The following is a 20,576-nucleotide window of genomic DNA, read 5'->3' as shown; positions in this document are numbered from 1 at the left end:
AAATACGCATTCCTTCCAGTGAGCTTTATTGCGCAGACACTGTGCAAAGTCAGGCAGGACGAGGAGAGCCTTTTATTAATCGTCCGTACTGGACGACCAAGAATTGGTTTTCATAGTTAATGCTCCTCGCGACAGCCCTCCCTGGCGGATTCCCCTGAGGAAGGACTTTCTTTCTTAGGAAGGGGCACATTTGGCACTCGCGCCCCGACCTGTGGATATCCATGTACGGTCGTTGAGCGCGCGCAAGGTTTAGGTGATTTATCGCAAGCGGTATCTAACACCATCGACGCGGTTCGAGCACCGTCCACAGGACGGGCTTACGCGCTTAATGAAACCTTTTCGTCACCCGGTGCTCTTCGCAACGCGAGGACCCAGAGAATGCCCTTTAACATTATGCTTTTATATCTTTAACAGGGGTTAGATGGTAGGCTGTCCCTCCGCCATTAAAATTTATATCGCCGCTATTTCTGCTCATCACTCACTTATCTACGGCAGATCAGTTGGCCAGCATGATTTAATTATTACATTTTAAAGAGGCGCTCGCAGGCTAAACCCCTCGCGCCCTCCCTCTTTTTTCCTGAGACCTGTCCATGGTGCTGAAGCCTTCAGGTCTCCGATTTAGCCTTTGCAGTTTGCGAGTCTGAAGTTTTTATCAATGAAAACTCTGACCCTGCTAGCATTGGCCTCCATGAAGAGAGTAGGAGATTTACATGCATTCTCTGTTGACGATTCGTGCCTTTAGTTTGGTCCTGCTGTCTCACTGAAGACCCAGACCAGGCTACGTGCCCAAAGTTCCCACCACTCCCTTCAGAGATAAGGTGGTGAGCTTGCAAGCGTTGCCTTTGGAGCAGGCAAACCCAACCGAGGCTTTGTTGTGCCCCGTACGCGCACTGCGATTCTACGTGGTCCGCACGCAAAGCTTCAGGACCTCAGACCAGCTCTTTGTTTGTTATGGTGGCCAGCAGAAAGGGAAAGCTGTCACTAAGCAGAGGATGTCTCATTGGATAGTTGATACTATCGCCCTGGTTTATAATTTGCAGGGCATTCCTTGCCCCTTAATTTGAGAGCGCACTCCACTCGGAGTGTTGCCTCATCTTGGGCATTAGCTCGTGGTTCCTCGCTAACAGACATCTGTAGAGCTGCTGGTTGGGCGACACCTAATACGTTCATTAGATTTTACAATGTTCGTATCGAGCCTGTATCCTCTCGTGTTCTGTCCTCACCAGGGAGGACACGGAGGGCAGACTCGCAAGTCGGCTTGCAGCCTCCGACTGAGGCTCCAAATTGAGTTTCAGTATGGAAGGCTAATAGAGCAAAAATGCGTAATGGTTTGATTTGCTCTCTCCACTGCCTTGACAGCCTTTGTTGCGGAGCATTGGCTGTCAGCCTTTCACTAGCTGTATTCTTACGAACCTACGTGTTTGGCCAGGGCCCCACATTGTGTCCCAACGGGTTCCTTTGTGAGTATTATTCCGTGGGGTTAATCCTACCAGCCCACGTTTCCCTTAGCAGAGCACTGCTTTGCTTACACAGCCACGGCTGTCATTTATACCTCAACTACGGTTGACTTTCGCCCACCAATAGCCCTTAACCGGGCGGTGGCTTCCGCAGCGTCCCTATACCGCTCAGATAGGGCGCTTCCCAGTCGCTGGCACTACTGTGGGTTAAAGGAACATCTAGTGCCCGGCCTTCTGCCTTAAAACCTAATTCTCCTTATCCTTAAGTGGAACCGGAGGGCTTTACGCAGACACTGGAAGAGGTCAGCCCCTAGTGGCGTTTTGGTAGGGATTCCCAATTCGTCGGTCACGACGTGACGTCGTAGTGACCGACTGAAAGGGAACGTCTCGGTTACGGATGTAACCCTCGTTCCCTGAAGGAGGGAACGGAGACGTCACGTCCCGTCGCCACAGGTGCTGCCACCTGCTGTTTAGGCCGGTCACCTTCCGGCTTTCTCAGCGAACAGAAGCTGATTTCCCTATTTGCACGTGCGCCTTATATACGCACCTGGCGGGGCGGCGCCAGCATTATGCAAATATCTCAATGCCAAGTTCATTGGTGTTTTAGTAGTATACGAAGCAGATTGGTCTCTCTAACCGAGTTCCCAATTCGTCGGTCACGACGTGACGTCTCCGTTCCCTCCTTCAGGGAACGAGGGTTACATCTGTAACCGAGACGTTTTTTTCTGTCCACTCCCAATAAAAACAGAATGTTGTGCTTTTCGCAAAATTAAGAAAATAAACATGATGCGTGTTTTGTTCTCTCTCCCTCAGTGAAGACCTTTCAGAAACACGTCAGAAAAATTAACTGTAACTTAAGGAATACTTGTCATATCAACAAAAGATACATATCTACATAATGCTTGGAATGTCTGCTTTTGGAAGATGTAAGTGAAATCGAAAACAAATATTGTAATTCGTTGTTAACTGTGTTAGAAGAGGGAGATGTATCGTCTTTCTCGTGTTCCTGCATTATCTATAATGAGCCACGCCCCGCTCCATTGAAGAGAAGAGCAGAGATCATCCATATTCATTAGTCAACCCCAGTCAATGGAGACTCCGTCTCTGTAGCCATTCAGTCAGTGGCAGTGCTGTGTTGAGTTTTAATCCAAGTGTTGGTGACATGACATCTACTTGTTTACTCAGACTGTAACTTAAGTTATCTCCAGACGCGAGTGTGTGTGCTTCATCAAACAGACGCAATCGACGTCCAAACGCACACACAAATAACTTGCCTCATATTTGACGCGCTTTGTGGTATCATTATAAAATATGCGATTGTAAACATTACATCTACATGTTTACTCGCGCCTAAAGTTATCTCCAAACAGACGCGAGTGTGTGCTTCGTCAGTCACGCGATGTCCAAACGCACACACAAACACGATGCCTCATCTTAGACGAGCTTTGTGGTATTCTTATAAAAGGTGCCATTGCAAACATCACATCTACTTGTTTACTCGCGCCTAAAGTTATCTCCAAAAAGACGCGAGTGTGTGCTTCGTCAGTGTGACGGGATCGAGGTCCAAACGCACACACAAACACACGATGCCTCATATTTGATGCGCTTTGTGTTAAAATTATAAAGTATGCTCTCTCGCCTGTAAATACAAGTTATCTCCAGGCGCTTATGTTTTCTTTGTGCTTCCGTCAGACGCGGTTGACGGCCAAATGCACACACAAACACACAATGCCTCATATTTGACGCACTTTTGTATTAAGACGGATCTAAACACATCTAAAACCCTGTTTGTTCGCGTATATCTCTACACGGTAAGTTTATTTAACGCAGGCTCACGCATGGGAAGGCATTTCTTTTGTGTTGCTTTCACAAACAAACACGTAACAAGGCGTCGTCTTACTGCCTAAAGGCATTATGCAGCTCATTATGCAAGTGTTTTCTTCTTCAGCTGTCAATCACAGATTATTCAAGAGCTTCCAGCCTCCTTGCATATTGCCTTCCTAACCAAAAAGTGACTTTGAATTTGTAAATCAATATTATTGTCTTATGTAAATGAGTAAGCAGAATCATTTTAAAGAAAAAACTCTAGACTACTAGATCCTGTATTGAAAAGTCTTGGGAAAACATGTTTAGTATGAGTTTTTTTGACTTATATCAGTCACTTAAAAATTTAGCTTTTTCAAAAACCACGCATAAACATTTTTCTCTCAAAAATACAAACATGTTCATACATGTTGATCATATAATATAGTAGCCCAGTTTGTGCTGAACACAGTGTTATAAGACTTTTGCCATTATTATGTTTTTAAGCAACTGAAAAAAGCACAAATGTCAGTGCATGTCAAAACTTCTCCAGGGCCCTAAAAACCCCTTAGACCCCAGAGGGTTAAACACCGTCTAACAGACTCCGGCGAAGTGGAGGAAGACGGGGCGCCCTAAATGTTCACTTTGAGTGCGGTGGGTGAGTCTGTGTTGTTGTGGAAATTTCACTTTGACGTGGTGCTGTGTACTGCTGTGTGTGTATTGTCAGAAAACCCCCGCCTTCGCTAACCTCGCCGTGGGAGAACGAAAAGGCTGCCGGTTTCAGTTGTTATTACCTGGCATGTGTTGTGAGTGAGCTCTGGATGTGCAGTATTACTGTGGTGTTCGTCAGCAGTCATCCTTTGTATTGGGGTTGTGCAAGAGTTGGACCGCTAGAGGCTGTTTGAGTACAACTAAGGATTAATGCTGCTTGTACATATATCTACATAACGCCTACTGTTGCAGAGTGAGGTGGAGTAGATCTTGTCTGTCCCGAGGCCTCTTCAAAGGGGCGCCCCTGTCCAGTGCTCTACAGTCTAGGAGGTGGAGAGGAGAGGGCAGCGCTCGGCTCGGTGAGACAGCGTACAGGGCTCGAAATTGCGACCATTTTGGTCGCATATGCGACCGAAATTTAATCTGTGCGACCTTAAAATATATTTGGGAGCATTTGTGCGACTGCCCATTTTGTTGTGAAGCGAGTTGATTGTGATCCTGCGTGCTGGCGCTGTCCCAGGTTCAGTGTTCTCTCCAACGATACATAACCAATCAAATTTCACCATTAAGTTCTTGCGTTTAATGAAGACCGCAGATTGGCTAATATGAGCGTCAGTCATTCCTTGTTGCCGTGAAGTGCGGAAATGTGAAAAGACGAACGCGTCGCGAGCATGACGAGAGCGAGCCGATTACAGCCAAGGTTATTACTGTATTTTTTGACGACGATCCGGATTCAAATGTAACTCCACCACCGGAAAATACGAGTTGACGTTAAACCTTTCAGAGAGAGTGGCTTAAAGATTTCGAGTGTCTATGAAAATGTAACTTACTGTGTTTACTGTAAATCCTGTAAAACGGCGTTAATGGCGGAATCAAAACATTTAAGCGCCAAACGTACCTTGCTTAAACCTGGCGAAAGTGCCAAAAATACAAGCTGTGTCATGACAAATGTGTTTATTATTGATGGAGACACCGAGCTGTCTGTCACAGTGTGTTTGATGGTGTATGTGCGCATGCGCTGGTGAATGGACATTCGACAAACATCCTTGTGGTCCATGTTGCTGTGGAATACGACAATGCTGATGGTATGTTTTTGTTGTATTTTTTAAAACATTGCCTATTTAGTAGTAAAAGCATCCTGGTAATGCAGTTATCAATACCAATATATATTAGCCTTCTATATTAGGGTCACTTTTGTAATGTCACAATTAATCAGTGTTTTACGTATTTGCTAGATTTTCTATGTAATCTTAATCATGTTACCTGTAATTGTTAAATTATTATTGCTGCAATACTATTTGAACAGCATTTGGGTATTAATTTAGGAATTTATGCAGCAAAAAATAAAATAAAATAGAAGACCAACTTTTAAATGCTGGCCATAGGACGTGTAAAGCCCGGTGGTGGTGTTTTATTTTTAATAAAATAAATCTATTAACATTTACATTGTAGTTGTGGTGCTTTTAAATTTTTTGATGGATGCGCCTACATTTTTGCTGGTGCTCCTTACTCTTTAAAGTTGGGAGCACCAGTGCTACCAAATAAAAAAGTTAATTTTGAGCCCTGGCGTAGCATTTTCCCCTCTGCAGCCGCAGCAGCCGTTGGGAGGTTTTGCCCCCGATGCTTCATCACTAAACAGTCTCGAAATATCTGGCAAATCGAGAGAGCCCGGTCACTGTAAGTCCACCACATTTCATCCAAATACAATGTCTATATAAAGTGACTGTCATCTGACCGAGAGTGTTACTGTGTGGAGTAGAACAAGGGAAGCGAATAAGGAGATCTTACCTGCACCGTACTTACTGTACGTCGTCTCAAGCTGGAAAGGCGAGAGAAACCAGCAGTCTGAATAACCGATCTTTGTGTCCCAGCCCGCAGCCTGTGGAGAGAAAGAGAGAGAAAGAGAACGAGGAAAACGTACCTGCACCGTACTTACTGTACGTCGTCTCAAGCTGGAAAGGTGAGAGAAACCAGCAGTCTGAATAACCGATCTTTGTGTCCCAGCCCGCATACTGTGGAGAGAAAGAGGGAGAAAGAGAACGAGGAACACTTACCTGCACCGTACTTACTGTACGTCGTCTCAAGCAGAAAAGGTGAGAGGGAGTCCATCGCAGTATAATTAACCGATCTCTGTGTTCTAGCGGCAGTCTGCAAAGAGGAAGAAAAGAGACATACACGTGAGTCAAAGGAACGCTCACGACAACCATCTCCCAGCACCACGTACTGAAGATACACGGGGCCATTCGAAAAAGGGGTACGTAAAGAAGGAAGTTTTACAAGCCCAACCCTTATTTGTTGTTTATTCTGCCTCCAGGAGGAAGAGGAGGGCGCCACGGGAACCTTAAACCATGCGGAGGAGCCTGAGTCCCACATTCCCTGCAGTGTCCTGGATCCCGGACACTTGGCCCCATCTGCCCCCCCCCCTTTTACTCTTCCGACCACGGCCCACCTGGAGGGCAGGACAAAGAGTCTAGTTTTAAATCCCTCCCCCCTCCCCATTTCCCAAATCCATTTTAATTAATTTAAATAAAGTTTATGCTTTTATACTTACGTGCACTTGTGTTGTCTGGTCATTGGGTTGGCTTTGGGGACCTTCTCGAGGTGGAAGTTAAAGGGGCGTGGCTTGATTAAAGCAGCAGCCAGCCCCGACGTGTGACATGTATTCATGGCCTTTTTTTAGAAGCGGAAAGGGAAAAAGGCGACCCTTCTGCAAAGTCCCCGGCAGGAGGTTGATGGTGCAGTCGTAGGGGCGATACAGAGGTACAGAGCTGGCACGTGACTTACTGAACACAATACAGAGGTCATGATATTCCACCAGAACCCCTCTCAAATCAGCGGTTGTCACCTGAAACACAGAAGACACAGGAGAAGGAGCCGCACCAAAACAAATGACAAGACTGACTCCAGGCCAACACAGAATTATTAACACAATCCAGATGAGATTGGCTGCCCTTTATCTGAATGCCATGCGGGCTAGAATTGCCAAACATTATTGGATAATTCTTATAATTGACACTTCTCTGGGCCGATTGGAATCTTAGCACTCCCTTCAGAATCTTGAAGACAGCGCGGTCCTTTGGATGACAGACACACCTGGCTACCACGAGAGTCTGATGGACATTTTTAACGTGAAGGAACCATCTTATTCAAGGTAAGTCAACTTTTTTGGACCAAAAACAACAACTATTTGTTTGCTTGATTTAAATTAGCATTAGCTACCGCTTATATTTTTAGGAACGAGTCAACGCAGAGTAATGCACAAACGTAGACCTTGCATAAAGTTTGCCTATGCTTCGAGCAAAATGACTAATGTTAGCTAACTTAGCAGGACGATTGTTAGCTAGGCTTATCGTTACCCGGGTGCTCTGCCCTGAGTTCCGAGATATACGGCTACTACTCGAATTCTGAGTTAACGTTACCCTGAGTAACTTCATTACGGTGGCTGTGGTGCGCGTTTGCGCCGGCAGTCATTCGTGATGTGGGAAAATGTGACTGTTTACACAATAGCTGATGCGAGAGTAATGTTAAAGGAAAACCCACCGTTTTTCAATATTTTACTATGTACTTACCTCAACTTAAACTAATTAATACATACCTATCTTTTTTAAATGCATGCACTTAATCTTTGTAAATCGCGTTGTGAATGTGTTAGGATTTGGCCTAGCCCCATTCATTCCTTGTGGCTGTATACCTGGTAAACAGTCATTTTTAACAACATAGGGCTGTTTAGACAAAACAATCTCGTGAGCGTGTTGTCCTAGGCTAATACACCAACAGCAAATTTCTGTATAATAAAGGGCTACATTTTGCATCAAAGTCTGTCAATGAAATCTTTACATTGTGTTGTACGTTGAATTTACATTATGAACACTAGCACTTTGAGATTGTTTATTCAATGTAAGGAGCTCTACATATAAAATGCATCATTATTATAATTATTGAACAGAAATGTATGTTGATATATTTACTGCATATCAGGCATACAGTATGGAGACACGTTGTTTTATCATATTAGTCCTATGTATGATAGTTTGCAAGGTTATATTTTAATGATTTTAATTTACTTTCAGGCAATGATTCTGGGCACTTTGGTGGAGCACTCACTGCCATTCACAATGGCCCGTCATCGTCAACCTTGCACAGACGCCGGCTGAGGACAAAGTGGCTCTGTCGCACAAAGCTTTCCCGAACATCGGCAAAATATATATATATACTTTTATTTCAGTCTGTTGTTATTTTTTATTTCAGTGTCATGCTTCACTTGTTTTTGTTGTAAATAAAAACATTTGTAAAATATTAAATGTGTCATTCTCCTTAAAGGTGCAGTGTGTAAATTTTAGTGGCATCTAGTGGTGAGGTTGCGAATTGCAACCAACGACTTAGTCCACTGCTCACCCCTCGCTTTTGAAACACATAGAGAAGCTACGGTAGCCGCCACCAGACCAACATGTCATCATCGGAGACAACTTAGTCGTTAAGGGCTTCTGTAGAAAAATGGCGGCACAAAATGGCGACTTCCCTGTAAGGAAGGAGTGGTTTCCTGAGGAAGGTTGTCCAAATTGCACCAAGACTCAGCCAGAGAACATCGCTGATGGCGCAGCGAGAAACGTCTCTCAACTCAAAGGGAGAGGTTGATGATTGACTCGAGATCCCGGGGCACTTCCATAGCAGCGAGCTTGTCGGCAATCAAAGCATTAAGGCCTTCCAGAAAGTGAGCGCACAATGCACCCTCGTTCCAATCGCAGGTTGCGGCGAGTGTGTGGAAGTGGATGGCATAATCCATAACAGTTAATCTGCCTTGAGTGAGCCGGGACAACCAAGTGGCAGCTTCGTCTCCAAGGGCCGACCTGTTGAACAATTTGAAAATGTTTTGATGAAAAACTTGAAAGTAGGTGCAACAAGGAGCTTTCCGGTTCCACAACATGATGCCCCATTCCCAAGTTTTACCGCTGAGAAGAGTTAAAACAAGGCTACCTTGGCCTCCTCAGAAGCATATCGGGGAGGCTGTAGTGAAAATACCAGGGTGCATTGTGAGAGAAATGCTTGGCAGGCATTGCCCAGGTAGCAAAGTATTCTGGCCCAGATTTGGCATGAAGCCGGCAAAGCTGGCATTCAGTCGGCACTGGCATGAGGCATGTGAACCGAACATGGCCAGGTTATGGGGGAGATTGGACTGTCTTTAAGGTGGCAAACAGGATATGGGCCACTGGTTAGGTGTATTATTTGGCCCACATATAAAATATAGAAATGTGGCCCATAGTTAATTGTAATTTAAGATATTTTATAATTAATCATATTTTAATACACACAGCTGTTTCCCCTATTCCTGTTTGCAGCGTGGGTTTATTCTCCCTATCAACAAGGTTTAATGAATAATTATGAAACAATATAAACTTTAAATTTCCATCAGGCTACATTTAATCATTTTGCAAACACTTTTATCCTAAGAGGTTTACAATAGAGGACAACATAAGTAAGCAATTTATATATGTGTGTGTGTGTGTGTGTGTGTTTGTGTGAAAGGTCAAAGCAAGATAGAATAGAACTTGTTTGTCTCACTTCATGCACAAGATGAGGCCAATTTTCACACATTTCTCACGGTCTTGTCCTAATATGGCACACACAAAAATTACACCACTCAGGTCGCATCTAGAAAAGCGCGCCCAGATAGCACGCCTAAAACGCAATGCTTCATGGGTTTTGTAGTTGTACATCATTGTAGTCTTTACACTCAATCTTGTACTTTTTAATTTTTATAGATTTTTTCTTCAATTGAAACTGTGTAATCTTGCCATTTAGGCGGTTTAGAACGCTTCAACACAAATTAAAAAAAATATGGTTACTTCCGGATCCCGCTCCGGAAGAGCAGGAAAAGACTTAGAAAGCGAGCGAAGTTTGGTAAGTAATAATGTTGAATTTTACAGTTAGTATGAGTTAACATAGTCGAAAAGTTAAATGTTAAAGATGTGCCACAATGTATAATCGTAGATGTATTAAAATGTTGTAATTCTCTAAATGTGCATTGATAACATTTATCGTTAGATGACAGACATCTTTCCCAGACAGCAATTTAGCTCTTACCGACGTTGGGGCGCATGTACTTGCCCGACATAAAGTGCCTCGGTGAGATGTCTTATGGAGATCGGTAGCTAATAGGCAAGACATCGGGAAGATGGTGGCATTAGAATGATCGCCGACCGTGAGCCAACGTAAACCCGCCCTAATTATTATGACCTATATGCGGCGCGATCCGCTTCGCTCTCCCATTGAACACAGCTGATTTTCGGCTGCATCGCTGTAAACGTCAAGGCATGCTTATAAAGCAGCTGTTCCAGTGTTAAAGGGAGCGAGGTGTCAGGATCCCACCGTTATATAATTGATTTGTTTAGGCCAGGGGTCTCCATGGTGCCAGCACATTCTATTAGTCTCAATTGTAATATTTATTTATTACATACATATGTTTTATATTAACTTGGCTTGGTTTACGTATGTTAACATATTAAACAATACTAAAACATATCAAAAAGTAAAATAAAATAAAATCAGTAAGTAAAACAAAAAAGTTTTGAGTAGAATAAATAAAAAAGTAGCCCTCCAGATTGTTTTATACATATTGTTGTAGCCCTTGCTCACAATGTTGGAGACCCCTGCAGGCTAACTCATTTCATATTGTGTATCAACAACAATCAACCCTCAATAACAGTTTATGTTGTGTTAATCATAAAATTTCTTCCCTAACAATTTGACAAGAGCTAGTGGAGAAGTAGGCAACTAGCCCACTTGCATGCAAGACTCCGTCTGTGGCTGCGCAGTCTGCAGCCGCTTCCTTTTGAGTTGCCAGGTTTTATGACAAAAAAAGTTTAAATTGAAAGTAAGTGATTGTTATGTGTAGGGTGTATTTCATACACAATGAGACAACCTGGTAAATGTCAGTCTAACAGAAAAAAATGGATCAGTGAGTTTTCCAGGAGAAATAACAAAACAGAAGGGCATCTGGAATTTTTTTTTACTTTGTTTTTGCAAAGGCAGTTTCATTTATTTTAACACTCCACAAATTACACTTTGGGGTGGTTTCCCGGACAGGGATTATCTTAAACCGGGACTAGGCCTTAGTTTAATTCTGAAATATAACTAGTTTTAATAACATGTCTTAATAAAAACATTACTTGTGTGCATTTTGAAGCATCACAAAAGACACTGATGTATTTTATGATATGTCAGTGCAAGTTGTTTTCAGTTTGGACAGCTCTTACATTTATTTTAGTCTAGAACTAGTCTAATCCCTGTCCTTGAAACCGTCCCATAGCAAACTGCAACAAAAATAAGAAATTCCCTCCAGAATAAGTCATACTCCAGAATCAGTCCAATCAATTATTTCACTTAAGATGCTTGCTTGTCCCGCCTTTGCCGCCCCCATTCCTGTCTCTGCTCAGACAGCCGCAGCCAGTTTCTCACAGTCATCTTTATATCAGCCTCAGTGGAACTTTGTAGGCAGGATTTCTTAACACAGCACCTAAAAAAATGTAATTATGTAATAAGCAACAGAAAAAAATAAGACAGCACAAAAGTCTATATATCTTCGTGGATGGTTTCTAAAAAGACAATTCAGAAAAGTCAGAGCATTTTGCAAAAAATAAAATCATGTTGTTTCAACACATTGTAGGACTTACTCAGGAGTACCTGATGAATAGGCTGTGATTTAAGGAGAGCACATCCCTTCATCACTGGGTGTGTCTTGCTGCCAATCATCTTGTGGCACTAGGAAATACAGAAAAAGTCCCGTTACACAAAGAACAGCATCACCCAGGTCCAACTAACAGAGCTAAATAAGTGACCCCACAGCAGTGGTTCTAAAACTTTTTCTGTCATTTTTGTCATTCCCCATTTTATGTAGGACTGTGCTGTGTGTGCGCTGTGTATTGTGTGTGTGTGTGCCTGTCTCAGTGTGTTCTTGATCTGCATGCTAAACAGCTTATGTTCAGGAGAGCCCAGCCCTTCATATTCATCTTCCTGCTGCCAATTAACGGTTGTCACTATGAAATGATAAAATTAGATTGTGAAACTGCTAAACAGTGTGTAGGCTTTTTGCTCTCAAACTTTTCAAGTGCGCTTACAGCCACAAGTTTAAAGACCCAATAGACCCTTTTACTGTTTGTACACAATGGTGACGTGGCAACGTATGCACGAGTAGTTTGGCAACGGAAGTATGGCAAGAATCAGCAGTGAAGTAACACAGACAGAGAAAGTTATTTTAAAAAGTTGACTTATCAACTTTTTCAACACATCTACCAGATCCGTGTACTATAGTGGAGTGGATAAAAAGACGTTAGCAGATGGCCAAATATAAAGTGGCCAGATACATATGAAGAGTTTGGTTCCAAAACCCAATAAATCCATTTTGACAAATTTTGTTAAAAACGTGTTTTCTAAACCAAGAAAGTGACAAGATGAAAACCACTATTTTCTGTTACAAACTTTCACATAGCATCTTTAGGTTATAAAAACATAAAAAAAAATTCAAATCCATAACTTGATTTTCAAAGATTTATTATAAAAACAGATTATTTTTTCCACAAAATGCAATAAATTCATGACAAGTTTTTATTCAAAATGCTATAAATCTATTGAATCAATAGCCTTTATAAATGTGCATTCATCTTTGCCATGTTATTCATTTAGTTGACTAGTGGTATACACCAATTAAAAATATAAACATTAATGTCATTAATCAAAACACTTACTTTGTGATATTAAGAACACTGTCATTGCTGCGGTTATACTTGACGTCGTCGCTTAACGTGTTTCACAGCGATCAGCTGTAAAATGTTTTGGTCCTGCTCGATTTTCGTTGACTTTGAGTAAAATTATGGAACGTTTTTCATAAGATCCGCTGGGGTCAATGTGTTTGCATGACAGAAACTTGATGTTGTCGGCCCGGGCAAACAAGCACCCGTCTCCCGAGTGTCTCTTGCGTAAATTATTAGATGTTGATGGCTTACGTTTCTTTCCCGTCACAGAAAACCATCACAGGTTTATCAATGCTATTAAAGTATTATTTTGTTTTTGTTTGTTTGTTGATCACGAAGTACAAAGTAGATGAGGAAAACTAGTATTCCGTGTACTCAACGCGCCGCCATTGTTTGTTTACATTGCAATGGTGCGCTGCAAACTGTGGAGCGGATTTATGGCATTCTGTAGAAAAGGAGGAGTGGCGTTTATTGCATTTTGGGAAAAAAGGAGAAAAGATGACAGAATAAAACGGCGTATATTGGATTTTGCTTAAAATTAAGAATTTACTTTTTAATATTGACCTGATATAATACTGATTCTGGCAGCAACTCATTTTTTTCAAAAATGGCGTTTATTTGGGACCAAACTCTTTATATATACGTATATTAGTATATTATATTAGTACAACCAAACGCAACAACCAGACATTTTGATGCTGGGAAACCGTTTTAATAAACTTTCTGAGTTGCTAACACGTTAGAACAACTGGTGAACAACAACACTTCCGTTGCCGAAATGCGCTCACAAACTATTTGATCACGTGGGCTGTAAAAGGGTCTATGCATCACATATTTAACGGAAACTTACATTCAGTACGAAGAAGGTCCTCATTCACTGATGTAATCACTTAAATGGAAAAAACACAAATGGCCCAGATCCAGCTTGATTTTAAAATCTGGCCCCAATTCATTTGCTATTGAATTATTCTGAAATGTATTGTTTTACTACCTCAGTATGATGTTCTGAGTAAAAAGTGCAGATTCATACATTACATGTAAAATATCTTACCATCGTTAGTCCTCTGACGGAGCACTGGAAGAGGGTGACGTGGAGGCTGCTGCAAAGCACACAGGCCTTCGTTATTATTCGGTGTCACTGGAAAATACAGAAAAACGAAATTATTGGAGTGAACAGTAAGTCAAGTTTATCACAATTAGATAAACTAATGTCAGTGGGCTGAGTAATTGCCACACATTTTCTACACACACACACACACGTGTCAGTGTTTTCATTGTCTGCGTTTTAAATGGCTTACAGTCAGGAAAGCCTTCAGTTCTCTGCGCCTCTTTCTGAATATTAACCGCAGTCTCTTGGAAAGACAGAAAACCTTGGTTTACTGATCACACTACTAATATAAACTCAAAAATCATATCTCTGGAACATCAAACTATGGTATGTGCTGTGGACCTGTGGAGTACATTGTGTCTGCTTGAATTTAGGGACCTGATGCATTTTACTATATAGGGTACACTTACCTTCACTCTACAATGATGTGGGATGGGCTGGAGGAGTTAAACAAGGGGTGGGAGGGTTAGCCAGCTTTCTTCTTACTGACACTTCAAGAAGATTAAAAAAGGTTACAACAGAAAGATGATCAAAAAGGCACATCAACCATAAGATTTGCACCTTAGATATCGACATCTGATATTCGCTGTATGAGAAGTGCAGCATTATACACATAAAATGTCTTACTAGGCTTGCTCCTTTGATGGAAACTTGGGTGGGCTAGAAAAGGCTGCTTCCTTTTTGTCACTGTCATGGCCATTTAAAAACAAGGATTAAAATTCGAAAAATGTTTAAACACAAATATTACAAATTCTTATCAGGCATAATTAAAGTATGAGCATGTAATTAAAGGGAGAGTTCACCCAAAAATGAAAATAATGTAATTAATGACTCACGAGTTTGGAACGACATGAGGGTAAGACCTCCGTTCATCTTCGAAACACAGTTTAAGATATTTTAGATTTAGTCTGAGAGCTTTCTGACCCTCCATTGAAAATCTATGCACAGTATACTGTCCAGGAACAGAGAGGTAATAAAAAAACATCATCAAAGTAGCCATTTTGGTATTAAAAAATAACAAAATTACGACATAATTCAGCATTGTCTTCTCTTCCGGTTCTGTTTTGAACGCGCACGAGACTAAAGTCACATGACTGCAGTGACGCAGCTGACGTACAACGTGGCTGATGTGTTATTAGGTGCGTCACCGCTTTTTTTTGTGCGCCCGAGCTTCGTTTACAGTCTGAGGGAGACGAATGCTGTAAATGTGAAAAAAATTCACAAACATATCTGAGAATAACACGCCATCTGCATTTACAAGACTTTAGTCAGACACATGCGCTACACAATAGACATGGAAGAGAATGCTGAATAAATTTGTCATTTTTGGACCAAGATGTATTTTGGATGCTTCAACACATTCTAACTGACCCATTGATGTCAAATGGCAACTTTGATGATGTTTTTTATTATCTTTCTGGACATGGACAGTATACCGTGCATAGATTTTCAATGTAGGGCCAGAAAGCTCTCGGACTAAACACAAAACATCGGAGGTCTTACAAGTTTGGAACGACATGAGGGTGAGTCCTTAATGACATTATCTCTCATTTCTGGGTGAACTATCCCCTCAATTTTCTAATGGACATATGGAAACTTAAAGGAACACGCTGACTTTTGGGGATTTTAGCTCATTCACAGTAACCCCCAGAGTTAGATAAGTGCATACATACCCCTTCATCTCTGTGCGTGCCGTAACTCTGTCTGACGCACCCACCGCTAGCCTATCTGAGCATAAAGACTTGAAGTAAATGGCTCCAGCTAGCATGCTGCTCCCAATAAGTGACAAAATAACAGCAACATTTTCCTATTTATGTGTTGTGATTTGTTTAGTCACACCGCGTACAAACAACATGGCCATGACACAGCCATCCTTGAACAGTACACACACTGGGAACTACATTCTCAGAAGGCGAAGAACTTGCCACTTGGGGGGAAGAACTGCACAACTCTGACCGAACTCTCTGCTCCTCACCGGGGGTTTCTCAGGTGCTGCTAGCAAATTGCTGCACCCGAGTGGCCGGGCTTTGCCTTCTGAGAGTGTGGTTCCCTGTGTGTATATGATTAGTGGATGGCTGTGTCTCACATGGCCTTGTTGTTTGTGCATGTTGTGACTATACAAATCACAACATATAAATAGGAAAAAGTTGGCATTGTTTTGTCGCTTGTTGGGAGCAGCGTGCTGGCTGGAGCCGTTTGCTTCAGGTCGTTGTGCAAAGCTAAGCTAGCGGTGGGTGCATCAGACAGAGTTACGGCACGCACAGAGATGAAAGGAGTATGTATGCACTTATCTAACTATGGGGATACAGTGAATAAGATAAAAAAATAAGCCTTTAAGGTCAAAATAGTTAATTCAACTTGCCAACTGTTATGTTGTTTCCAGCCATAGGTAGGAGGGAAGGGGGAGGAGGGTTTTTTGGAAGGTTTGTTGTGCGTTTTCTTCTTTTTCGCCTGTGATGTTTGTGGTGCATTTTGGGTGTCTGATGAAGGGCACGATGCAGGGGATGATGGTGGTGATGGTGATCTAAGTCAGGATGGTCTGTAAATGAAAAGTTTTTACAAAGATTAGTTTTCATATTGATCACATCGAACATAGAAAGTACAATGAGTAACATCAGAACAACATAGCCCCCCACTCTCACTTGTCTCATGTAGTATTCAACAAGAGTATTGTTTTCATCCTTTAGATGGGTTGGGTGATGTCCTCTTGAAAAAACTTTGGAGTATTTTGTATGAGTCTTTATAGAACCATTTACCCTTTGTACACAATGATGATGTGGCAATGTAGGTGCACGCAGTTTGGCAACGGAAGTATGGTAAGAATCAGCAGTGAAGTAACACAGACAAAGTTATTTTAAAAAGTTGACTTATCAACTTTTTCAACACATCTACCAGATCCGTGTACTATAGTGGAGTGAATAGAAGACATTAACAGATGGCCAAATATAAAGTGGCCAGATACATATATACGTATATTAGTATATTATATTAGTGCAACCAAACGCAACAACCAGACATTTTGATGCTGGGAAACCGTTTTAATAAACTTTCTGAGTTGCTAACAGGTTAGAGAACCACTGGGGAACAACAACACTTCCGTGGCCGAAATGCGCGCGCAAGCTTTTTGATCACGTGGGCTGTAAAAGGTTCTGGAGGCCATGCCTTCATCGTATTTACCTGAGTGAAAAAAACAGAAAAGACATTTTATTTTGCCTAAATTACAAAGGTTAAATAAAGGCTCTATTTTATGAATAGGTGTGTGTCCAAAAACACTTACTTCCTATCACTTTATTACTTAATAACCACTTTGTCTGACTGTCTACAGTGGCTGTGCACTTGTACTAAACTAGCTCTTTGATTGACAGGTCTACTTTTAACGTTACCATAAAAACGCACAACAAGAGCTGCCTTTAATTTTAAGCATGTCACTTAGACAAAATCATTAAAAATGCATTTAGAGTGTAAGGGGTCCATATTATAAAATGACAGATGTCATTTTTGTGTAGACAAAAGACAGTCCGTCAATTTATTACCGTTTACCTAACTGTTTACCGAACGATCCCCTCACGTCAAAAATACTGTCTAAAACAACTCACTGAAAAATATTTAATACGCGAACATATTAATAATAACTAACCAGGGGTGCGTTTCCCAAAACCATGTTGCTTATTTTCCATTGCCAACCAACTAGTTGCTAACACAACAGGTTAGCAACTATGGTTTTGGGAAACGCACCCCAAGTCAACAGTTATAACAACAAACCAAGTCTAAAAACATGTAACGTTGCCTCCGACGCCAATTTCTGTCATCCGTTTATCGAAAACATTTCCACAATCATATTTAATCAACATACCTTCGCGCTTACACTGCCGGCTTGATGTGGACTAACAACTGCGTACATCTAGTGAAGAAAAAAAGAGGCGCGGTCGGCATAAAGGTTGCTCGCGGTTCCTCTGCCGATCTCCGGCTGCAGACTCATCGCGCCGATCGTTTACCCACCTACTTTTATTCTGTGTGCAGGGGAAAAACCCCAACCGACACTTTGCCGCTGGTGCCCTTCAATTGCCGACGTCGGTAAGACTGAACATGCTGTCTGGGTTATATCACAGCCATTTATTTATTTCAGTTTAAGTGACATACACTGATGGATTAACATACAAAAATGTGTAGCAGCAATTCCCAGCAAACACAGAACATTGGCACAACGTACCCAACCTTCTAACAACGTTAACAACATGGCCAGAAGGTCGGCATTATTTATTTACGTTGTGTGGTGAATGTTGTTACGGCGTTGTCACAATGTTGACATTGAACTACCGTTCAGGGCCGTTAAGGTTGTTATTAAAAATTTAATTGTCAGAACGTCATCTCTCAGCTGAATGTCGCACAACAACGTTGCTACCAGCCCTGCCGGATCATCATTCAAGTGGGGTAGCTACGTTGCCATAGTAGAAATGCAACGTGCCACAGACGGTGCCACAACGTAAATGTGTTTGGGAACTGGCACCTGAAACAGCACATAAAAATATAAATATCAAAAGGATGTTGATTAATTTTGTTTATATTCTATATAAATACATACTATATTTAATGTGTATTCCCTTATGATATTTATATCTGTAGAGATGATTATTTTCACCACAAAGCCCTATTAAAATTTCAAATATGCAGAGATACAGAGAGATCAAATCAGTAAAGTTTAACATTTATGAAGCATCAGGGTTTTTTTGCAATTATGCTATCATTACATGTTTAACATGGTATTATCATATTACACACTAGCAGTCTGGAATAACAGTTTGACTGTATTTTTAGCAAGTAAATATAGCCATGGTGAGTAAAAGAGAAAAGGTTTTAGTTTTGGATCTCCTAACATTTGACATTTTGTGTGTGTGTGTGTGTGTGTGTGTGTGTGTGTGTGTGTGTGTGTGTGTGTGTGTGTGTGTGTGTGTGTGTGTTTGCATTTCTTATCCATTGTGGATTTTCTTGTGGTGTCACTCATTAATTTCTGCAGTTTGTTCTGCGTTGTAGATTTTTTTTGTGACAAATTATGTAGCAAGTTAGCAAATGGGTTTATGTGTTTTGATAGTTTGTCTTTAATTAAAATAAAAAACCCTTTATTCATGTTTTTACGTTTGCCGTCTTGCTGTAGTGTTTGTCACATGACAGCTGCAGCTTCTTTGCTGCGTGCGTGAGAAAAAACACAGATGTCTATAGGGAGGCACTGGAAGCGTGCGTTGCACACACCCAACATGAAATACGTCTCTTACAAATCTTGAACATTCTTAGAAGTATCGATACTAATAAATGTAGGAACCATAGAGTTTTTTTATTTTCGAGAATCGTGATGCTTTTGAAGTATCAATGCACTGTGCAACACTACAGCAAATCGTCTATTTTACCTAATTTAAGTTACTGAAAACTTGTTTTCTTCTTAGCCCTCCTGCCTAATATATTAACAAAACTGGAAATGGTGATGGACCAACTGCGAATCATCTTCAAGACCCTGAAAAGTATGAAATCGACTGATGAGTCACAGACAGACCTGGCTCAAAATGTGTTGCCACTTAGGCTCTGTTTACACGTACATGGTTATTTTTAAAAACGGAGAGATTTAACTTAGTTTGTGCCCATCGTTTACACGCAAACGGAGAACTTTCCTCTGAAACCGATTGTTTCTAAAAACTCCGGCCAGAGTGGAGATCTTGAAAACCTTCGGTTGCACGATTGCATGTAAAGTGAGACAAACGGATGTTTAAGCAGGCAATGTCACAGAGTATGCGCCAGATCTCGCACCTATGTCAATAGTGCGACCTATGTTTACATGTGACTGCAACTCTGAACGCTTCCAAGATCACATTTATGTTCTTGCAAACTTGTGTGTGTTCAGCAGAAGAAAAAATTCATACAGGGTTGAAACAACTTGAGGGTGAGTATGATGACAGAATTTTCATTTTAAAGTGAACTATCCCTTTAGAATCCAATAGCCATATTTTCTTTTGATGCAGAAACTAATTTCAGACCATGTATTTTACAGCGGCTGTGAGGAGTAACCACCTGACGTCTGCGGCCACAGAAAAGGAAATCGATTCCAACATTAAGAGATGGCTATATCTGGCCCCGGATAGGGATGGTGGCTGAAGAGAACAGATGAAGAGAAAAGAGCGTCAGGAAAGTACAGGTTAACCGACTTGCGACTTGGTGCACAGTGCCCCATGTTCATGGACTGAATCAGATGTTGGAAGTGTGCAAAGTGCCTCTTGTTCATGGACTGAATCAGATGTTGGAAGTGTGCAAAGTGCCTCTTGTTCATGGACTGAATCAGATGTTGAAATGTGCAAAGTGCCTCTTGTTCATGGACTGAATCAGATGTTAGAAGTGTGCAAAGTGCCTCTTGTTCATAGACTGAATCAGATGTTGAAGTGTGCAAAGTGCCTCTTGTTCATGGACTGAATCAGATGTTGGAAGTGTGCATAGTGCCTCTTGATCATGGACTGAATCAGATGTTGAAGATTTGTTTGCACAGTGCCTCTTGTTCATGGACTGAATCAGATGTTGAAATGTGCAAAGTGCCTCTTGTTCATGGACTGAATCAGATGTTAGAAGTGTGCAAAGTGCCTCTTGTTCATGGACTGAATCAGATGTTGGAAGTGTGCATAGTGCCTCTTGATCATGGACTGAATCAGATGTTGAAGATTTGTTTGTTCAGTGCCTCTTGTTCATGGACTGAATCAGATGTTGAAGTTTTGT

The 20,576-nt window shown here is 41.5% G+C and overlaps 1 long non-coding RNA gene across 1 annotated transcript; it reads right to left on the bottom strand.

Moving 5' to 3' along the window:
* Window positions 1-10,962: 10,962 nt before the first annotated feature.
* LOC129435146 (uncharacterized) lies at window positions 10,963-16,957 on the bottom strand. The gene is made up of 8 exons (XR_012371568.1): window positions 16,469-16,957; window positions 16,189-16,365; window positions 14,454-14,513; window positions 14,237-14,317; window positions 14,017-14,070; window positions 13,770-13,856; window positions 11,642-11,729; window positions 10,963-11,484 (listed from the first exon to the last, which is right to left on the bottom strand). It is a non-coding gene; the product is annotated as an uncharacterized lncRNA (long non-coding RNA).
* Window positions 16,958-20,576: the final 3,619 nt, after the last annotated feature.

Source organism: Misgurnus anguillicaudatus, chromosome 2 (assembly GCF_027580225.2).
Source record: "Misgurnus anguillicaudatus chromosome 2, ASM2758022v2, whole genome shotgun sequence".
Classification (NCBI taxonomy): domain Eukaryota; kingdom Metazoa; phylum Chordata; class Actinopteri; order Cypriniformes; family Cobitidae; genus Misgurnus; species Misgurnus anguillicaudatus.
Note: the sequence above shows the minus strand (reverse complement) of the source record. Positions and strands in the feature narration are given on the sequence as shown.